Source organism: Rhinopithecus roxellana, chromosome 11 (assembly GCF_007565055.1).
Source record: "Rhinopithecus roxellana isolate Shanxi Qingling chromosome 11, ASM756505v1, whole genome shotgun sequence".
Taxonomy (NCBI): Eukaryota; Metazoa; Chordata; class Mammalia; order Primates; family Cercopithecidae; genus Rhinopithecus; species Rhinopithecus roxellana.
The window spans coordinates 52,036,917-52,050,060 of NC_044559.1; positions in this window are offsets into that span (position 1 = coordinate 52,036,917).

Sequence of the window (13,144 nt, forward strand, 5' to 3'; positions counted from 1 at the left end):
GAGCACTTCGAAGGCCCCAAAGTCCTCTATGCTCTGCCTGTTCCTCCCTCCCTCCCCTACCCCTGGCAACCACTCATCTTTTTACTGTCTCCACAGTTTTGCCTCTTCCGGAATGTCAGAGATGGAATCATACAGGGTGTAGCCTCTTCAGATTGGCTTCTTCCACAGAGTAATGTGCATTTAAGGGTCCTCCATGCCCTCTCCTGGCTTGATAGCTCATTTCTTTCTAACCCTGAACCACATTTGATGGGATGAACCACAACTGATGTATCTCTTCACCTACTGAAGGACATCCCAGGTGCTTCCAAGTTTTGGTGAGTATGAACAAAGTTGCTGTAAACATCCACACGCAGGTTTTGTGTGGACACGTTTCCAGTTCCTCTGGGTAAAAACCCAGGAGCTCAACCTCCACCTGCGTCTCTTAGGCAGCCCTTTTCTGCCGAGCTCTTCCTGCTCTTCTTGTCTCCAAGCCTGGCCCCAGGGCCCTGGCTCTTCCCTCTGCCTCCTGAGTCCTCCCAAGCCTGGCCCAGAACCCGGGCTCGCTCCCTTCTCCAGATGCTGCAGCCATCATTGCCTAGAGACTCACTGAGCACCTGCTCCCTTGTGACCACTGATCTTCCGGGTGTGTGCGTTCTCTAAGGGACTCATGTCTTCACCGGACAGACTTTGTCATGCTCCCCTGAGGCTTCTCTCAGGGCTCAGCAGCTTTGGGGGCCAACTTGATGGGCAGTTTAGTTGATGGTTGCTGTGAGACCTTGGTTCTTGTCTTCTTAGTTTAAGGGAGTTTAAACAAGAGACACACAGCGAAGGAGATGGAACGTATAGTGATTTAGTGCAAAAGAAAAAGAATATGAGAGAAGTTGGGTGCAGAATGGACAGTACACCCTGAAAGAGAGGATTCGGGGTGGGCTGCTCATGAGGATGAGACGGCAAAGACTGGAAGGAGGGAGATTCCCTCTGTGGGAGTCTTCCATGATTACACATGAGGAGGCGGGAGAGGTGTTGCTAGGAAGCACGTTCCAGGTGCTCCTCTGGGTGCACATGTGCAGTAGCTGTCCACGCTTGTTCATACGTCGCGCGTCTCACTAGCATCTTCAACGCTACGGTCAGTCTGAGGACAGGTAAGCTCACAGTGTGCGTGTTCTCTAGAGGGGAAGTCCCTACTGAAGATCGCTGTGCTCGAATGAGCTCGATTAGCTGCCAGTGCTGAGGCTTACTGTGCTGACTCTATGGTCACTATGGTCACCATGCCCCGAGGACCTGGTCACTTCCTTGACCACCTGTCCTGCCTCGGGTTTGATGCCCACACTTACAGGGCACTTTGAGATGCTGCTGCTGCCAGAAATGAAAACGACATTAAGGTGTCACACTTGGACCCCCTCAATCTATCACATTGGGCCTCCTCTCTCTGATGGACACCGTGGCAGTGCTGTGGGCACGGGCTGCACAGCTGCTGCGTGGTGTGGGTCCAGGGGCAGGAGAGGCAGGCATTGCAGAGATGCTCAGGTGCACAGGTGGCTGCAGGAGAGCTCGGGGTTCAGGGCTGGGAGGAGAGATGTCCCCACATAGCACGTGTGAGCCTAGCACATGCTCATCACTGGGGAGTGGATGGGGTGGGTGGAAGAGGTGTTGGTGGAGGGGGATCCAGAACAAAGGCACCTATGACAGTGAGTGAGTGCCGGGCGCTGGCCTCGGTGGGAACAGGCTCGCCAACCCACGTGGCATTCCTCGCCTGCTCCCTGTCCCCTTGTGGGTCCCTTTGGTCACTCAGGACCTCACACCTGCGCTCTCCAACCCACACTCATCAGGTGCTCAGACCTGCAGCTTCCTAACCTGCTGCATGTGGCCTGGTCAGCGAGTTCAAATGACCAATTCCCAGGTCCCAGCCCAAACCTCAGGATTACTGGGGACGGGGCCGGACTCTGCATTTTAAACAAGGTTTTGATGACTCGGGAAGCTACATTGTGAACCAAGCCACTCCACTCTTGCTGGAACCAGTCTGTCGGCATCTGATGCCCTCCTGCCCACCACTCTGCTTTCCAGTTTAGCGTTGAAAGTGGCTTCCAGCAGAGGACACTTGGGAGGGACACAGCCACACCCAGGACCCAAGGCCCAAGTGAGATCCGGAGGCTGTGGGAACGCTAAGGGGCGGTGCTGGTGGCCCAAGTCACGAATCTCCAAGGACATCCCCTGCAGAGTGGACCAGGAAGAACGTGTCAGAGGGTCTCTGTGCCACAGCATCCAGGTTGCATCCTGCGAGAGACAGTGCAGGAGTCAGCAGCGTGGCGTTTTCTGAGTGCGGCCCCGTCAGCAGCAGCAGTGAGGCCTGCAGGGCGTGAGGGCCTCCCCTGCTGCTCCCATGCCCTGTCACTCACCACATCCCGCATGTGGGGCCTCCTTGCCTGTGATGAAACCTACCTCACCTGCCACTGGTCGTGATCCCTGCAATAACCAGCTCCCTGATAATTAAGATCTGTCGGCCAGGTACAGTGACTTACACCTGTGATCCCAGCACTTTGGGAGGCCGAGGTGGGTGGATCACAAGGTCAGGAGTTCGAGACTAGCCTGGCCAACGTGGTGAAACCCCCATCTCTACTAAAAATACAAAAAATTGGCTGGGCATGGTGGCAGGGACCTGTAATCCCAGCTACTCAGGAGGCTGAGGCAGGAGAATCCCTTGAACCCAGGAGGTGGAGGTTGCAGTGAGCCGAGATCAAGCCACTGCACTCCAGCCTGGGCGACAGTTCAAGACTCCGTCTCAAAAAAAAAAAAAAAAAAGGAACTGTCTGCCAGGCATGGTGGTACACACCTGTGATCCCAGCACTTTGGGAGGCCGTGGTGGGAGGATCGGAGCTTAAGGGTTCAAGACCAGCCTGGGCAACATATGGAGACCCTGTCTCTAAAAAAAAATTGTCGTATCGAATAAAGGTCCTTAATATTTGTAATATGCTGATGCCTTTCTTCCTGGATCTATTCCTGAGAAGGTGGTCACCGAGCTTCCAGACACCCTGGTGCTCTGGACTCTTGACTTCCACTCGCTGGCTCGCCAACGCCCTCTGCTGTCCATGGTTGGGAAATCTGAAAGTAGCAAGAGCGTGCCCAAGACAGGAGGCTGTGTGCAAGAAGACGTTTGCGCCGTTTTATTTGTAATAGCCCCCAACTGGAAAGCAGCTGGGTGTCCTTCAGCAGGAGAACAGATACATACACGGTGGCAAATCTGTACAAGAGAACAATCTCGGCCGGGCGCGGTGGCTCAAGCCTGTAATCCCAGCACTTTGGGAGGCCGAGGCGGGCGGATCACAAGGGCAGGAGGTCGAGACCATCCTGGCTAACACGGTGAAACCCCGTCTCCACTTAAAAAATACAAAAAATTAGCCGGGCGAGGTGGCGGCGCCTGTAGTCCCAGCTACTCGGGAGGCTGAGGCAGGAGAATGGCGTGGACCCGGGAGGCGGAGCTTGCAGTGAGCTGAGATCCGGCCACTGCACTCCAGCCTGGGCGACAGAGCGAGACTCCGTCTCAAAAAAAAAAAAAAAGAGAACAATCTCCAGCAATAAACAGGAGCACACCACTGATGTGCATGGCAATGTGGAAGCCTTCCACACAACAGCACACGGACTGCAGGGACGCGAAGTTCCCCTCAACTCATCTATGGAGAAAATCATCAGAAAAAATGGGTGCCTCTGGGAGCGTAAGGGCAGGGATTAGCCAGAGGGGCAGCAGGGCCGGGTGGAGACTCATTCGCCTCTGTGGATACTCTGGTCACGCAGCTTTGGGAGTGCGTGTCCCTTGAAGAGCCTGATCCAGAAACAGCGCCCTGTGTGTTTTCTGAGACCAAATGCAACTAAGCGCTGCCTCATCTGCTGAGTCATTGCCCATCCCCCCAAAGATCCCCGAGGAGGCGACGCTGAGTCCAGAAGGCAGGAGGGAGACCTTCTTCTCCACGTGAGGAGCATGCTCCAGGGTCCAGAGTCTACGGAAAAACAGGAGGGTTTGAGAAAGCGAAACCCATTCACTTTCTGTGGGGCAGAATCAGCAAATGCTGTCTCAGGGGGCCCTGTGGGCCTCGGGAAGCATTTTGGACTAAACGAGAGGATAATGAGACACCCCTGGAGGTTTACCAGCAGAGGCGATGCCATGGGGTTTGCGTCTCTAGAAGATTCTATGGGGGATCACCACCACACCCAGCTAACGTTTGTATTTCTAGTATGTTGGCCAGGCTGGTCTTGAACTCCTAACCTTGTGATCCACCCGCCTCGGCCTCCCAAAGTGCTAGGATTACAGGTGTGAGCCACCATGCCTGGCCTAATTTTTGTATTTATAGTAGAGACAGGATTTCACCGTGTTGGCCGGGCTGGTCTCAAACTCCTGACTTCATGATCCACACACCTCAGCCTCCCCAAGCGCTGAGATTACAGGCATGAGCCACCGCACCCAACCCATTTCTTTTACCAATACATCAGAGACTCAACTGTTACCTCTTCAGATAGTGCTTCTGGCCTATTTTCTGTCTGATCTCTTCTGGAACACTAATTGAACATATATTAAACGTTTTTTTTTTTTTTTACTCTGTTCTCCATCTCTCTTAACCTCTCTTTCTGATTTTTAATTTTTTGTCTCTCTTGGTTGCTTTCTAGGTAGTTTCTTCTATCTATTTTATGGTTCACTAATTCTTTCTTTGGCTGTGGCTGATTTGTTGTTAAACCTGGTTAATAATTTTGGTTATTATGTTTTGTCATTTCCAGATATTCTATTGAGTTACTTTTCAAATATGCTAGTCTATTTTACACAGTTCCTGGCTTTCCCCAGAAAATCTCGTCTTGCTTTTCATGTCTCTAATCATCGTGTGCATAGTTTTAATATCTTTGTTTGGTAGTTTGAATATCTGAAGTCTTTCTAGGTCTGTCTAGCTGTCTTCTCCTTCCCGCCCACCCCCTCCTATTTCTTCTCCTTTTTTTCTTCTTATCTGATTCACTCCCATAATACCTCATTTTCTGTGTCATGATTGTTTTCAACTGTCCTTGAAAAATTGCTTGTAGGCGTCCTGTGAGCCCTACATGAAGCTGTCCCTCCAAAGAGGTTCGCGTTTGCTTCTTCCAGGCGCCCAGGGGTCGTAGTAATTGGGGACCACTTTACATTAAATTACAGGCTTAAAGTGTTCTCGGTCACGTGTGTGATCCAGGTCACCCGTGTGATGCAGCTTTGGACGTGGCTGGCTCATGCCTCTGTCTTCTCTGAAAAGGGTTTTCTCCTGCCTCTGCCCCGCTTTTCTTGCCATCCCTTGATTATGTGTGGTTGTGGAGTGTTACCTCTGATTCACCCTTACCCTCAGGGTGTAGCCTTTGGGGGCCTCAGTTTTATGGAAAGAGGACTTCCTCCGACACTCCCCACTTGCCTGGCTTTTTACTCTTGTGCCTCTTGCCCCGAAAGACCATTAAAAACTATGCTCAAGTAAACTGGGACAGGCAAATGCCCCCGTAGTAAAAAGATCTGCTGTCTTCAGCCCATCCGTCTGGTTCCCACTTTGATTTAGATTTGTGGCCTAGTAAGCCCTTGCTGTCTCATCACTTCTCTGATGAGTTTGAGGAGATTTAAAACATCTTAGTAGCATTTTCCTTCTCTTTTTCCTTTTCTTTTTCTTTTGTTTTTTTTTTTTGTTTTTGTTTTTTTTTTTTGAGACAAAGTCTCACTCTGTCGTTGCCCAGGATGCAGTGCAATGGCACAATCTTGGCTCACTGCAACCTGTCTTCCGGATTCAAGCGATTCTCCTGCCTCAGCCTCTTGAGTAGCTGGGATTGCATGCCCCTGCCACCACGCCCAGCTAATTTTTGTATTTTTAGTAGAGTCAGGGTTTTGCTGTGTTGGCCAGGTTGGTCCTGAACTCCCGACCTCAGGTGATCTGCCCGCCTCGGCCTCCCAAAGTGCTGGGATTACAGAAGTGAGCCACCATGCCTGACCTTTCTTATCTACTACAAATCCTTTTCGCTACAGCCACCTCTGGAGGTAGGAAGTGACAGGAATCATTATCCACATTTTACACGGGCCAATCATGCTGTAAAACAGACAGGTGGACAGAGACTTCAGGGAGAGCCCCACGATGACTGCTCTTGTCAATGCTGCACATCCACATGCTACCTGGGAGAATCAGAGGCAAAGACAAAGATGTGAGACACAGGGGTTGAGGCTGAGGGAAGCCCTCTGTCAGCACTGGCACTGCCCATCACGTGGCAGCACTGATGCCCCGGCACCGTCGAATTATAAAAATGGGTGAAGCACCAATACTAGTGGGGAACATTTTGAAAAAAGGAAAATAATGCCACACTCACCACCCTAACACAATCATTTCCAATTATGGATGTCTATTTCCATTTACACATGCAGGTAAATATTATGACGGATTTAATCAACACTCTCTTGTCTCTGCTTTTTTAAACTCAGTATCTGTTGTGGTCACATGGTTGACCCCCAACATTCATCCCACATGGATGAGTCAGCTGAGCTGAACAGGGTTATTCTGCCTGTCTCGTGAATGATGGCTTAGAAGGATTTAGATGGTTTAGAAGGAAAGTCTGCTCCAGGGATTCTGGGAAAAGAGGCTGTTCATCCCTTCTTTTGGTTCCTGTCATTACAGGGTGTGATGTGTGGAGCCGCTGCAGCCACCTCGGCACCACGTGGCCAACAAACCTTAGGCTGAGGATGGGGGTAAGATGGAAAGGAGCCTGTGTCTTTGGTGATGATGATATGGAGATGTTTAACCAGCCAATGTTGGTGTCTGCCCTATCTCTGGATTTCTCACTACGTGAGGTGATAGATTTACTTATTCTTTAAGCGTGTTGGAGAGTTTTTTATTTTCTTCGTTTTTGGTTACTTGCTGGTAAGACATTGAACTGATATAATTTTATGTCACAAGACCTTTTTTCTCCTTCCTTCCTTCCTTCTTTCCTTCCTTTTCTTTCTTTCTTTCTTTCTTTCTTTCTTTCTTTCTTTCTTTCTTTCTTTCTTTCTTTCTTTCTTTCTTTCTTTCTTTTTCTTTCTTCCTTTCTTTCTGTCCTTCTTTCTTTCTTTTTTTGTTGTTGCTTTTTGAGACAGAGTCTTGCTTTGTCACCCAGACTGGAGTGCAGTGGCATGATCTCAGCTCACTGCAACCTCTGCCACCCAGGTTCAAGCAATTCTCCTGCCTCAGCCTCCCGAGTACCTGGGACTACAGGTGTGTGCCACTATGCCTGGATACTGTTTGTATTTTTAGTAGAGACGGGGTTTCACCGTCTTGGCCAGGCTAGTCTTGAACTCCTGACCTCATGATCTACCCGCCTCAGCCTCCCAAAGTGCTGGGATTACAGGCATGAGCCACCGCGCCCGACCAAAATCTTCTTGTTTCTATATAGTCCTCATATCTATAACTTTAGATGCATGACTTTGAAATAATTTCACATTTATGGAAGAGCGGCAGCAATGGTGACTGCACCCATGCTGTCCCTCATCCAACGTCACCCTCTTCCTTCTCTGTTTGCAAAAACACTGCTCCTTCTTTGGAGCTTAATTCAAATCTTTCTGAGCAGACACTCATAGTCAGATAAGCGGTTTTCTCCTCTGCATTCTTGCAGGATTTCCTGACACTTCTCTTAGGACCTGGTTTTTTTCTACCCGTGGGTTCAGTATGGCAGACACCCCACTCGTTGTCTATTTTGACTTCCTTCTGGCACCTTCCTGGACGTAGAGATTGAAGAGTTAAACGCCAGTTCCTCTGGAGCCTCTAGGCTTCCAGGTGTGATTCAGTTTCCACTAATCAAATGAACTTGAAAAAGATCTGGGGTCAGGATTTGGTTAAGTGGCAAGAGAGGCTCTGCTGTGAGTCATCATTTTACTGCTGTGGATCCAATGGGCGTGGCATATTTCTGGGACCAAAAGTTGTGGTGGCTCCTGACCCCCGGAGGGAGGGTAGCTGGTGCTGCGTCATCATGGAGCCAGTGGTGGGGATAGTGGGTTTTTGAACACAGTCTTTTTTTTTTTTAATTTAAAAGTAAACTTCAATGTCAAAAATGCAAACTTGAGGAGGGCAGAAAGATCACACATAAGGTGCCACTTCACACTTGGAGGGTTGCACAGCAGCCGGGCAGAGGCTCTCCTCACTTCCCAGACCGGGGGGCAGTGGCTGGGCAGAGGCGCTCCTCACTTCCCAGACTAGGGGCAGTGGCCGGGCAGAGGCCCTCCTTACTTCCCAGACCGGGGGGCAGTGGCTGGGCAGAGACTCTCCTCACTTCCCAGACTAGGGGGCAGTGGCCGGGCAGAGGCTCTCCTCACTTCCCAGACCGGGGGGCAGTGGCCAGGCAGAGGCCTCCTTACTTCCCAGACCGGGGGGCAGTGGCCGGGCAGAGGCCCTCCTTACTTCCCAGACCGGGGGGCAGTGGCCGGGCAGAGGCTCTTCTCACTTCCCAGACTAGGGGGCAGTGGCCGGGCAGAGGCCCTCCTTACTTCCCAGACCGGGGGGCAGTGGCCGGGCAGAGGCCCTCCTTACTTCCCAGACCGGAGGGCAGTGGCCGGGCAGAGGCCCTCCTCACTTCCCAGACTAGGGGACAGTGGCCGGGCAGAGGCTCTCCTCACTTCCCAGACCGGGGGGCAGTGGCCGGGCAGAGGCCCTCCTTACTTCCCAGACCGGGGGGCAGTGGCCGGGCAGAGGCCCTCCTTACTTCCCAGACCAGGGGGCAGTGGCCGGGCAGAGGCGCTCCTCACTTCCCAGAAGGCGAACACAGTCTTTTTTGAACTGTGTTTTTTCGAACTCAGTTCTTGTTTTTGTCACAGTAGCTGTTCCCTTGCTGGGCTGGCTCTGTGGGGTTATTCTGAGAGTGACATCCTGAGACCCAGCCTGGAGCCCATTCTTCCAGTCTCTTGATGATTTTACAAGCACTTTCAAACAATTTCTTGTTAGAAAATTATTTCTGCTAAAAATTGTGTTGTTTCTTTGTATGCATTTGACCTACGACAGTATTTCCTCAAGTGGCTGCAGACAATACACCCTCAGGGATGGGAGCCTGAGAGGCATCTGCCTGGCTGAGTTTGAAGACAGGAGATTATCATTGTCTCGTTATGGCCGGCGTCGGGTCACCGTCGTGTGTGGTCAGCATCGGTTACCATAGCGTGTGGTTAGTGTTGGGCATCCGCAGCCCCTGGGCATGGTGACCTGGAAAGATACGTCGGCTGAAGGTCTGGCTTTGACCGGCCAGGTGGCCCCTGTGTAGCACAGGATATTACAGAGCTAAATGCAAGGAGTATGAGGGTCTTGGACTGGAATGGTGGCCCCTGCCAGGGTCTGGGTAACCGTGAACACCCTGAGGAGACTGGTCCTGCTCTGCTTGAAGACTCACGGCAACCTCACCTGTGGTAGTCACAGGCCAGAAGGCGGCAGTTCCCTCTCCTACCTTCTCTGTGGTTCTGGGCCAGAAGGATGGTTAGAGACCAGCCTGCTGCAGGGACCGATGACAAAGTCAAACCTGGGCAGAGAAGCTCACACATCAGGGGGGCTGCAGGAGCTGATCATGTATTTTGGTAAAATTGTGGGGAACCTATGAGACAATGGATTCTGAGGGTGCCAGACCACAGACAGGGATGAGAACTTGAAAAAAAAAATGTAATCTGACATGATCCAGACTTTGAGAGGATTGCAAGAATAGGGCAAAGAATTATTATATAGACTTCACTTAGATTCCTCAAATATCTTACCACATCTACTTCATAACTATGTATTTACGCCTGTGTATAGATGTGTGTTTAAACCATTTTATGTACATATAATTTTTTTTCAGAACCATTTGAAAGTAGAGTATAAACATGAGGCCTTCTTTCCCCAAATAATTTATTGTGTATTTCCTAAAAACAAGGAGATGTTCTTATATAACCACAGAATAGCTATTAAAATCAGGAAATTAACATTGAGATAACATTTGCTAATCAAATTTTCCCACATCCTCTAGGCTGGGCGCAGTGGCTCATGTCTGTAATCCCAGCACTTTGGGAGGCCAAGGCAGGAGGATCACTGGGACCCAGGAGTTCAAGACCAACCTGGGCAACACAGGGAGACCCTGTCTCTACAACAAATTTAAAACTTAGCTGGACATGGTGGTGCACACGTGTAGTCCCAGCTACTTGGGAGGCTGAGGTGGGAGGATCACTTTGAACTCATGAGGTTGAGGCTGCAGTGAGCTGTGATTGTGCCGCTGCACTTCAGCCTGGGGGACAGAGCAAGATGCTGTCAAAAAAAAAAAAAAAAAAAAAACCAAAAACCAAAAAGATTTTCCCACATTCTCCTAATGTTTTTATAGGAAAACAAACTCCTGGATGGTGAGTTGGCTTTTTTGTGGCATCTCTTTAGTTTCCTTTAATTCAGAGCAGCTCCTCAGCCTGTTTCTCAGCATCTGGATATTCTTCTGAGTGCTGGGTTGCAGTTATTTTGCAGCAATGTCCCTCAACTTCAGATGTTTGCTTGTGGTATGAATTTGGGCAGAAATACCTCAGAAATGAAATTGTGTCTCAGTTCTCTTTTGAGGCTCATAGTTATTTGCCCTCTTACAGATGTTGTTAATGTTAATGTCTCGGTTAAACGTGCCTGCCAGGTTTCCCCTCTGTAAATATACCATATCCCCATTTCCTGTCAATAAGCACCTTGGGAAGAGGCACTTTGAGGCCACTTACGTATCCCGCTTATCCTGTTTCTCAGCCGACTCCCACTCAGTGCTGTTTCCTCTTTCCTGTTCTGTTATTTGGGGCACATTTTTCTCGACAGGGGTTTGCTCACTCGTGAGTAAGCAGAGATTCTGCACTCAACGTGCGAACTCCAGCAATGGGAGCAGTTCCAAATGGACATTTGTTTCAGTGAGATCTGACCTCAGTGGTAACTTAAGTGGAAAGCATTTGAGAGGCAAGTGATTCCTTGATGTACAAGAAAGGCTCTGAATGCTTAGGGACACAGGTGCATTGAAGTGGATTTTTTTCATTTGTTTTTTGAGATGGAGTCTCGCTCTATCACCCAGGCTGGAGTGCAGTGGTATGATCTCGGCTCACTGCAACCTCCACCTTCTGGATTCAAGCAATTCCCCTGCCTCAGCCTCCCTAGTAGCTGGGATTACAGGCGCCCACCCACCACCACAACAGCTAATTTTTGTATTTTTAGTAGAGACAGCGTTTTGCCATGTTGGCCAAGCTGGTCTTGAACTCCTGACCTCAGGTGATCTGCCTGCCTCAGCCTCCTGAAGTGCTGGGATTACAAGCGTGAGCCACTGTGCCTGGTTGATTTTTTTTTTTTCTTTTTTAATAGTGGTGGGGATTTGCTCTGACACCCAGGCTGGAGTGGAGTGGAATGATCATAGCTCACTGTAGCCTTGACCTCCTGGGTTCAAGCAGTCCTCCTGCCTTGGCCTCCCAAAGTGTTGGGATTATGGGTGTGTACCACTACTGTGCCTGGCTGAGGGGGTGGATTCATTTCTTGCCACCCCCATTTCCCCCTGGAGGGCACAGAGGCACCCCCCTCCCCAGGACAATAAGACACCCATCGGTGAGGCAAGTGCCTGAATCCCTGGATGGCACCTCAGTGGCTGTCTCTAGAGGTCAAGGTAAACGGATTGCTGCAAATGGGCTTCCTGATTTCGATGGAGAGTTGGACCCTGCGGAGGCAGAGGTCAGGTAACAGCTCTTAACTGCCAAAGCAACACAGGTGAAGCTGCCTTAATTGTCAGAAGAGGGTGGTGATGAGAACGGCTTGACCCGCAGGAATGTTTTGTGGTAGTAAATCGCCACACAATTGCCAAGACTGAAATAGATGGGAAGTCTGCTAAGGGTCTATTTGACACATTTTTTTGTTTGTTTGTTTTTCCTGAGATGGAGTCTCACTCCCATCACACAGGCTGGAGGGCAGTGGTGTGATCTCGGCTCACTGCAACCTCCACCTCCCGGGTTCAAGTGATTCTCCTTCCTCAGCCTCCTGAGCAACTGGGATTACAGGCATGCACCACCACGCCCAGCTAATTTTTGTATTTTTAGTAGAGACAGGGTTTCGCCATGTTGGCCAGGCTGGTCTCGAACTCCTGACCTCAGGTGATCTGCCTCGGCCTCCCAAAGTGCTGGGATTACAGGCGTGAGCCACCGTGCCCGGCCTATTTGACACATTTGACTGAAATAACAAACTGTAATTTAAGCAAACAGAGCCAGAGCCTTCAGTCACTGTGTGGAAGCCACAGTCCCTCAGTGCACACAAGGACCTGAATCTGTTCACAGACCCACAGTCCCTTCAGTAAGAGAAAGGTTTGATGTCCCTGGGGAAGGATCCTATGCTAGCACCAGAAACATGTTTTTAGAAAGTTCCTCCAGCTTTTCCTAAAGAAACTGCAGCCAGGTTCCCTAGACCAGGCACTGGGGAAAGGGGCATATTCAGAGCTGTGGGAGATGACCGGACACTAACTCGGAACCAACACGGATCCCCAGGAAACAGAACTCAGTGTGACCTGCTGGGCAGAGTGAGGGTTTCTTTACTTATTTATTTATTTGAGACAGAGTTTTGGTCTGTTGCCCAGGCTGGACTGTAGTGGCATGATCTCAGCTCACTGCAACCTCCGCCTCCCAAGCAATTCTACTGCCTCAGTCTCCCGAGTAGCTGGGACTACAGGCACGTGCCACCACGCCTGGCTAAGTTTTGTATTTTTAGTAGAGACATGGTTTTTCAATGTTGCCCAGGCTGGTCTCAAACTCCTGACCTCAGGTGGTCTGCCCACCTCTGCCTCCCATAGTGCTGGGATTACAGGTGTGAGTCACCATGCCCGCCAAGAGTGAGGGTCTATAACGAGCAGAATGAACACAAGTTTTGCTCTGAGTCCAACTCCCAGGGGGCCCAGTCCGTGACTCTAGCCTGTGGTTGTTCCCTTGCTCTTGAGAGTAGAGTCAGAATAGACAGAAATATTCAGTGACGGATGGGATTCCCAGATGTGCTCCCTGATTCTGGAAAGATGGCCGTAAGGTGGAAAGTGCCTGGGATCCTGTGGGACCCTCCCCAACACCACAACAGTAAACCCAAAGCACTGTTGCCTACCTGGAGAGAATCACATAGATTAGGGCCACATCAAAATCTCGAAACATCTGGGGGTGGTGATTTCTTTAATTCAC